The sequence below is a fragment of the Aegilops tauschii genome, chromosome 7, assembly GCF_002575655.3.
Source record: "Aegilops tauschii subsp. strangulata cultivar AL8/78 chromosome 7, Aet v6.0, whole genome shotgun sequence".
NCBI classification, from domain to species: Eukaryota; Viridiplantae; Streptophyta; class Magnoliopsida; order Poales; family Poaceae; genus Aegilops; species Aegilops tauschii.
Genome location: NC_053041.3, coordinates 318,401,663 through 318,408,208, shown reverse-complemented (window position 1 = coordinate 318,408,208; position 6,546 = coordinate 318,401,663).

Genomic DNA, 6,546 nt, shown 5'->3' with positions numbered 1-6,546 from the left:
GTCGGCTGGCCGAGTCCCTCATAGTGGCGGAAGAGAAGAAGATGCTGGAGTGAGTTGTGGCCATGGCCGGCAAGCAGCCAGCCTTGTCCCCCAACCCCAAGGAATATGATGCGCATGGCTCCTTCCAGCCGGCCAAGGAGACGAAGAAGATACCTCTGGACCCGGAGAACCCGGAGAGGTTTGCAGTCATTGGTGCAAACCTGGACAGTAAATAGGAAGGCGAGCTCGTCGACTTCCTCCGTGAGAATCGAGATATCTTTGCATGGTCCCCAAAGGACATGCCGGGTGTTCCGAAGGATTTCGCCGAGCACAAGTTACACGTCCGAGCCGACGCGAAGCCGGTCAAGTAGCCTCTCCGCCGACTGTCAGAAGAGAAGAGAAGAATCGTAGGAGAAGAGATAGCCCGGCTCCTTGCCGCCGCCTTTATTATGGAAGTGTTTTTTCTAGAGTGGCTTGCCAACCCAGTCTTGGTGTTGAAGAAAAATAACAAATGGCCTATGTGTATAGACTACACTAGCCTCAACAAGGCCTGCCCCAAAGATCCGTTTGCTCTGCCACGGATTGATCAAGTGATAGACTCCACAGCCGGATGTGAGCTGTTGAGTTTCTTGGATGCCTACTCAGGATACCACCAGATTATGTTGGACCCAGCAGACCGCCTGAAGACCGCCTTCATCACACCATTCGGAGCTTTCTGTTACCTGACTATGACATTCGGCTTCAGGAATGCCGGTGCCACTTTTCAGTGTTGCATGCAGAAATGCCTCCTCAAGCAACTCGGCAGAAATGCCCACATCTACGTAGACGATATTGTGGTGAAAACGCAGAAGCGCGGCACCCTGCTGGAAGACTTCAAAGAAACATTTGCCAACTTGCGCCGATTCCAAATCAAGCTCAACCCCGAGAAATGCGTGTTCGGAGTACCAGCCGGCCAGCTTCTAGGCTTTCTGGTCTCCGAACGCGTCATTGAGTGCAACCCTGTGAAGATCAAGGCCATTGAGAGAATGGAGATTCCCGCCAAGTTGCGAGACGTGCAGAAGTTCACTGGGTGCCTGGCCTCCCTCAACCGCTTTATCAGCTGGCTAGGAGAGAAGGCTCTTCCCCTGTACCGTCTCATGAAGAAATCCACTCATTTCGAGTGGAATGACCAAGCAGACCAAGCCTTCCATGAGTTGAAGAAGATGCTGACCACTCCACCTGTCCTGGCGGCGCTGACTGAGAAGCAGCCCATGCTCCTCTACATTGCCGCAACTAGCCGAGTGGTCAGTACAGTCATCGTGGTCCAGCACCCAGAAGAAGGCCGAGCCCAGCTAGTCCAGAGGCCGGTATATTATCTAAGCGAAGTACTGTCCAGCTCAAAGCAAAACTACCCACACTACCAGAAGATGTGCTATGGAGTGTACTTCACTGCCAAGAAGCTGAAGCCCTACTTTCAAGAGCATCCCATCACGGTCGTATGCACCGCCCCGCTTGCCGAGATCATAGGCAGCCGGGATGCATCCGGCCGGGTGGCTAAATGGGCCATTGCGCTTACACCTTATACAATCTTCTACCAGCCCCGCACCGCCATCAAGTCCCAAGCATTGGCCGACTTCCTCGTCGACTGGGCCGAGACCCAGTACCTACAGCCGGCTCCCGACTCTACTCATTGGCGGATGCACTTCGATGCGTCCAAGATGCGCACCGGCTTGGGAGCCGGCATCGTCCTCACCTCTCCCAAAGGCGACAAGCTCAGATACACGCTGCAAATCCACTTTGCCGCCTCCAACAATGTGGCTGAATACGAGGCGCTCATACACGGGCTCCGGCTAGCCAAAGAGCTCGGCATACGCCGGATCCTGTGTTATGGCGACTCGGACTTGGTGGTCCAGCAGTCATCTGGCGACAGGGACGCCAAGGATGCAAACATGGCAAGCTATCGATTCCTCGTCTAGCAAATCAGTGGGTACTTCGAAGGGTCCGAGTTCCTTCACGTGCCACGGGCCGACAACGACCAGGCAGACGCCCTGGCACGGATCGGCTCCACCCGACAGGCTATACCAACCGGTGTCTCTCTCCAGCGCCTCCTCAAACCATCTATCAAGCCGTCTCTAGAGTCGGACTCTATCTTCGTACCACCCGCCCCCGATGCAGCCGGATCCGACTGGAGGAACCCAGCAGGCGGCTCGGGGACTTTGACAAGCGGCCAGGGGACGGCCGCAGTCGCACCCGGCTTGGGGACTTCAGAAATCGGCCTGGGGACCGCAGCAGTCGGCCCGGGGACTGCAGCGACACAAGAAGCAGTGGCCGACTCCAACTCTCCACCACCCAACCCACCCATCCGAGTCACAGTGGCCGTACTAACAGTAGAAGAAGTCACAACTCCATCATGGGCCCAGCCCATCCTCAACTTCCTAGTCAACAGAGAGCTGTCGACTGATGAGATCTCGGCAAGACTAGTGCAACGCCGAGCCGGAGCATATGCAATAATAAACAGAGAACTTGTCAAGCGTAGCGTCACTGGGGTCTTCCAGTGCTGCGTCGAGCCAGAAAAGGGTGTAGCAATCCTCAAGGATATCCACCAAGGCGAATGCGGCCACCACGCAGCTTCAAGATCACTTGTGGCCAAAGCCTTCCGCCACGGTTTCTTCTAGCCGACTGCCTTGGAAGATGCCAAAGAAATAGTCAAATGTTGCAAAGGATGCCAAGTCTTCAGTTCCAAACAACACCTGCCGGCTTCCGCACTCAAGACCATCCACTCACCTGGCCCTTTGCTGTCTGGGGGCTGGACATGGTGGGCCCATTCAAGACAGCCCGCGGCGGCTTGACACATCTGCTTGTCGCCTTGGACAAATTTACCAAGTGGATCGAAGCGAAGCCGGTCAAGAAGCTGAACGGGCCGACGGCCGTGACATGTATTGCTGACATCACTACTCGGTATGGCATGCCGCACAGCATCATCACCGACAACGGCACAAACTTTGCCAAAGGAGCACTGGCACGTTTCTGCGTGACACAAGGCATCCGACTGGACTTAGCGTCCGTTGCCCACCTGCGGTCAAACGGCCAGGTCGAGCGAGCAAACGGCCTCATCCTCTCCGGCATCAAGCCCCGCCTGGTCATACCGCTGGAGCGCTCGGCCGGCTGCTGCCTCGACGAGCTGCCGGCTGTCCTCTGGAGTCTGTGTACTACCCCAAACAAGTCAATCGGCTTCACTCCGTTCTTCCTTGTATATGGTGCCGAGGCCGTCATCCCAACTGACATCGAGTTCGACTCGCCTCGGGTCACCATGTAAACGAAAGTGGAGGCCAAGGAAGCGCGAGAAGACGGCGTCGACCTGCTGGAAGAAGGCCGGCTGCTAGCACTCAGCCGGTCCGCCATCTACCAGCAGGGTTTGCGCCGTTACCACAACCGGAAGGTCAAGCCAAGATCCTTCCAAGAGGGCGACCTTGTGCTTCGGCTGATCCAGTGAACAGCCGGCCATCACAAGCTCTCGACCCCTTGGGAAGGCCCTTTCGTCATCAGCAAGGCACTAGGCAACGACTCCTACTACTTGATCGACGCACGAAAACCAAGAGCATGCAAGAGGGATGATTCCGGCAAGGAGTCGGAGCGACCAGGGAACGCAAACCTCCTGAGAAGATTTTACAGTTGAAAGCAGTATGTATCATGCTACCGTTCTTTTTTTATGAGAAAAACGGGCCCCCGAGGCACACTCGGGAACTGCCCTCCTTTATCTACGAATGACGAGTGTCATACTCATGAATGTATTATTACATTTGGTTTTTTGTCCGGCACCGGGTTCGACTAGTCGGCCCGGGGACTGGCCACCTTAAGTTATATTAAAAGTTATACCTGAAGTCAGACAAGTAGTGTGCCGGCACCCGAGCAATCTCTTGTCGAAAGTCGCAGCTCGAAGAACCGACTGTCCGACTGGCAAGAGCCAAAGGCAGAAAGGATGCCCACACGAAAAACGGCTAAGGACCAACGAACTTATATAACGCAAAGACGGCCTCCAACCACGCCTACCGGCTGTCAAAACAGCCGGCTGGCCGGCCTCCCAATCACTTCGCTACAATCCAACAAAGCTAGAGTACTTGCCCTCCCAAGCACTTCCCCAGCCACAGATTGCAGAGCAGCCGTCCGGCTAGGAAGGCGGCAACCAAGGGAGGGCGGCAAAGGAAACAACCGAAGGATGAAAAGCAAAGAACAAGGGAAAGCCAAACACATGCATAATTATATTTACACATAAGGCCCCCAACAGGCCGGCAGTCAATATAGTTCGAATACACCCCCAGTGGGTGGAATTGTGCAAACTTAACAAAATACTGTTCCATGAATGGTGAAACAGGAAAGTAGAGGTAGCAGACTAGACTAAGGGCGCAGCAGGGGAGTCGGGCTGGTCGGTGGAGACGGCGCCACCGGCTGGAGGAGTGGCCGGCTGGCGGGTCTCGGCTTGATCATCGCCGGCTGCAGGCGGTGCACCCGCGCGTGCCTTGTTGCTGGAGGCACGGTCAAGCTGAGGCTGACCGGGCGCTCCACCATCTGGCACGGCGTCTTCACCCTCCTCCTCCTCCTCCTCGCCCTCGTCGTTGGAGTCGATCTCCTCCGCCGAGTCCTCGCCGTCTGTCGGGTTCAGCCCGAACCACTCCTCCGGCTGGGCAATACCGTTGTCGTGCACCTCAGGAGCGAAGGCGCTGGTGTCGGTGTAGTCGGCAATCGCCGAAGCCCGCTGGATGATAGCCGGCCACGCCGGCTCCAGCTCCATGTCGGCCTCCTGCCGCCAGGTGGCCAGCTGGTCCAGACTCAGCTCGGGATACCAGGCCTTGGCGAACTCCAGCGCCCGCCTGGCGCCGCATCGAGCCGCAGAAGCCTTCCAGGCCTCGAAGCGGCCGACCGCCACCTCCAGCCAGTCGGCAGTCCGACTGGGGGTGCGGGGAATCACCTCACCAGGCCAGAGAGCGGCCAACACCTGCGTCCCAACACGCTGAAGCCCGCGGAATATGCGGTGAGCCGGCCGGAGGCGGGCCTGAATCGCCAAGAGCTGCTCCTCCAGCGACCGGCGAGCGTTCGGCGCGATCTCGGCGCCAGCCTGGCTTCGTGCCTCGCGGTGGGCCTCGATGACCTGGTTGGCGGCGGTAGAGTAGCCAAGGAAGTACTCTGTGCAAGAAAGAAAGAGAAAGAAGAGAAAAACACCAAGTCAGAAAATGAGCCAAACGACAAGCGGCAAGCAAGGATGAAGAAGAAGGCGGCTACCGTCAACCAAGTCTTCGATCTGGCCATAGCCGTTGATCAGCGTCTGCTTCACTTCGGCCCAGCTGGCCACCTCTGTCTCATACTCGGCTTGGAGGGCGGCCTCGCTGTCCTGCACCGCCTTCAGGGCTGCCTTGTGGCTCTTCTCCTGGTCAGCCAACCTCTTTGCCAGGCGGTCAAGCTCCTGTGCCAAGGCGTTAAACTCGGCCTCCTTAGCACGGAGGGCGGCCTGAGCCCCGCCCGGCTGCTCCCTCAGACAGGCGTTGGCCACTGCAGGGATGGCAGAAAAGAAAGAAGCAATAAGGAAGAAGTCGTCAATGAAGATCCGACCCGACTGCTCAGCAGTCGGCCCGAATCTTGGGGACTACACCCAGTGGGTGCGCTGACGCGCCCCCACGTGAGATAAAAGACGAAGCCCTTACCCCGGCTCTCAGAAGCATTCTTCTGGGTCAGCTCCTGAGCCTGGGAATTGAAGGCAGCCGCACGGAGGTTGTGATAGTCCTGCAAGACAGGCAGAGGAGCGAATGAGAACAAGATAGCAAAACAAAGCCCGCTAAGAAGTTCCAAGCCGCCTGCTCAGTAGCCGACTCGGAACTCGGGGACTACACCCAGTGGGTGCGCTGACGCGCCCCCACGGAAGAAACCAAGATCAAAAGCAAAATTAGGAAGACTAACCCGAATGGCCGCCCGCGTCGCAAGGAAGTCATCATTGTATTTCCTCAGCGCCGCAGCCTGGGACTGAAGCCGGTTCCGGACGTCCTGCGCTGCCATGTTCACCACAGCCGTCCCTCCACCCGGCGTCCACCCCGAGCTGGCGCTGGCCGCCTCCACGTCTTGGGCCGACGAGCTGAGGCCCGCGGCTTTCTGCGGGTCCGATGCGGCCTTCCCCGTGCGCTGGCACGATGGCGACCGGACCACCAGGTCCGTACTCGCAGCCGGCTCGCCCCCAGCCGATTGCGCAGGCGGCACGTTAGGCCGGCCGCCTTGAGCCGCCCCAGTCGGCGGGGCCGGTGCCGCCTCCCTCTCCGGGACGACGACGTCGTCCTCCCTGTCCAATCCCGGCTGGTCGCCGCCGGCTTCCTCTGGCGGGGGCTCTGGGGCCTCAGGCGCCGCGACGCGCAGAGGGGTTACGAGCAAGGCCCCCTCCGCTGTTGCCATGGCCGCAGCCTCCGCTTGGGCCTTAGCCGCTGCGTCGGCGCGCGCCTTCGCCGCCTCCTCCTCCTGTGCCGCCTTGTCGGCAGTCGCCCTCAACTCCTCCGCCTCCCGCTCCTCCCGCGCCTCCCGTGCATTTCGCTCTGTCGCCGCCTGAAGCTC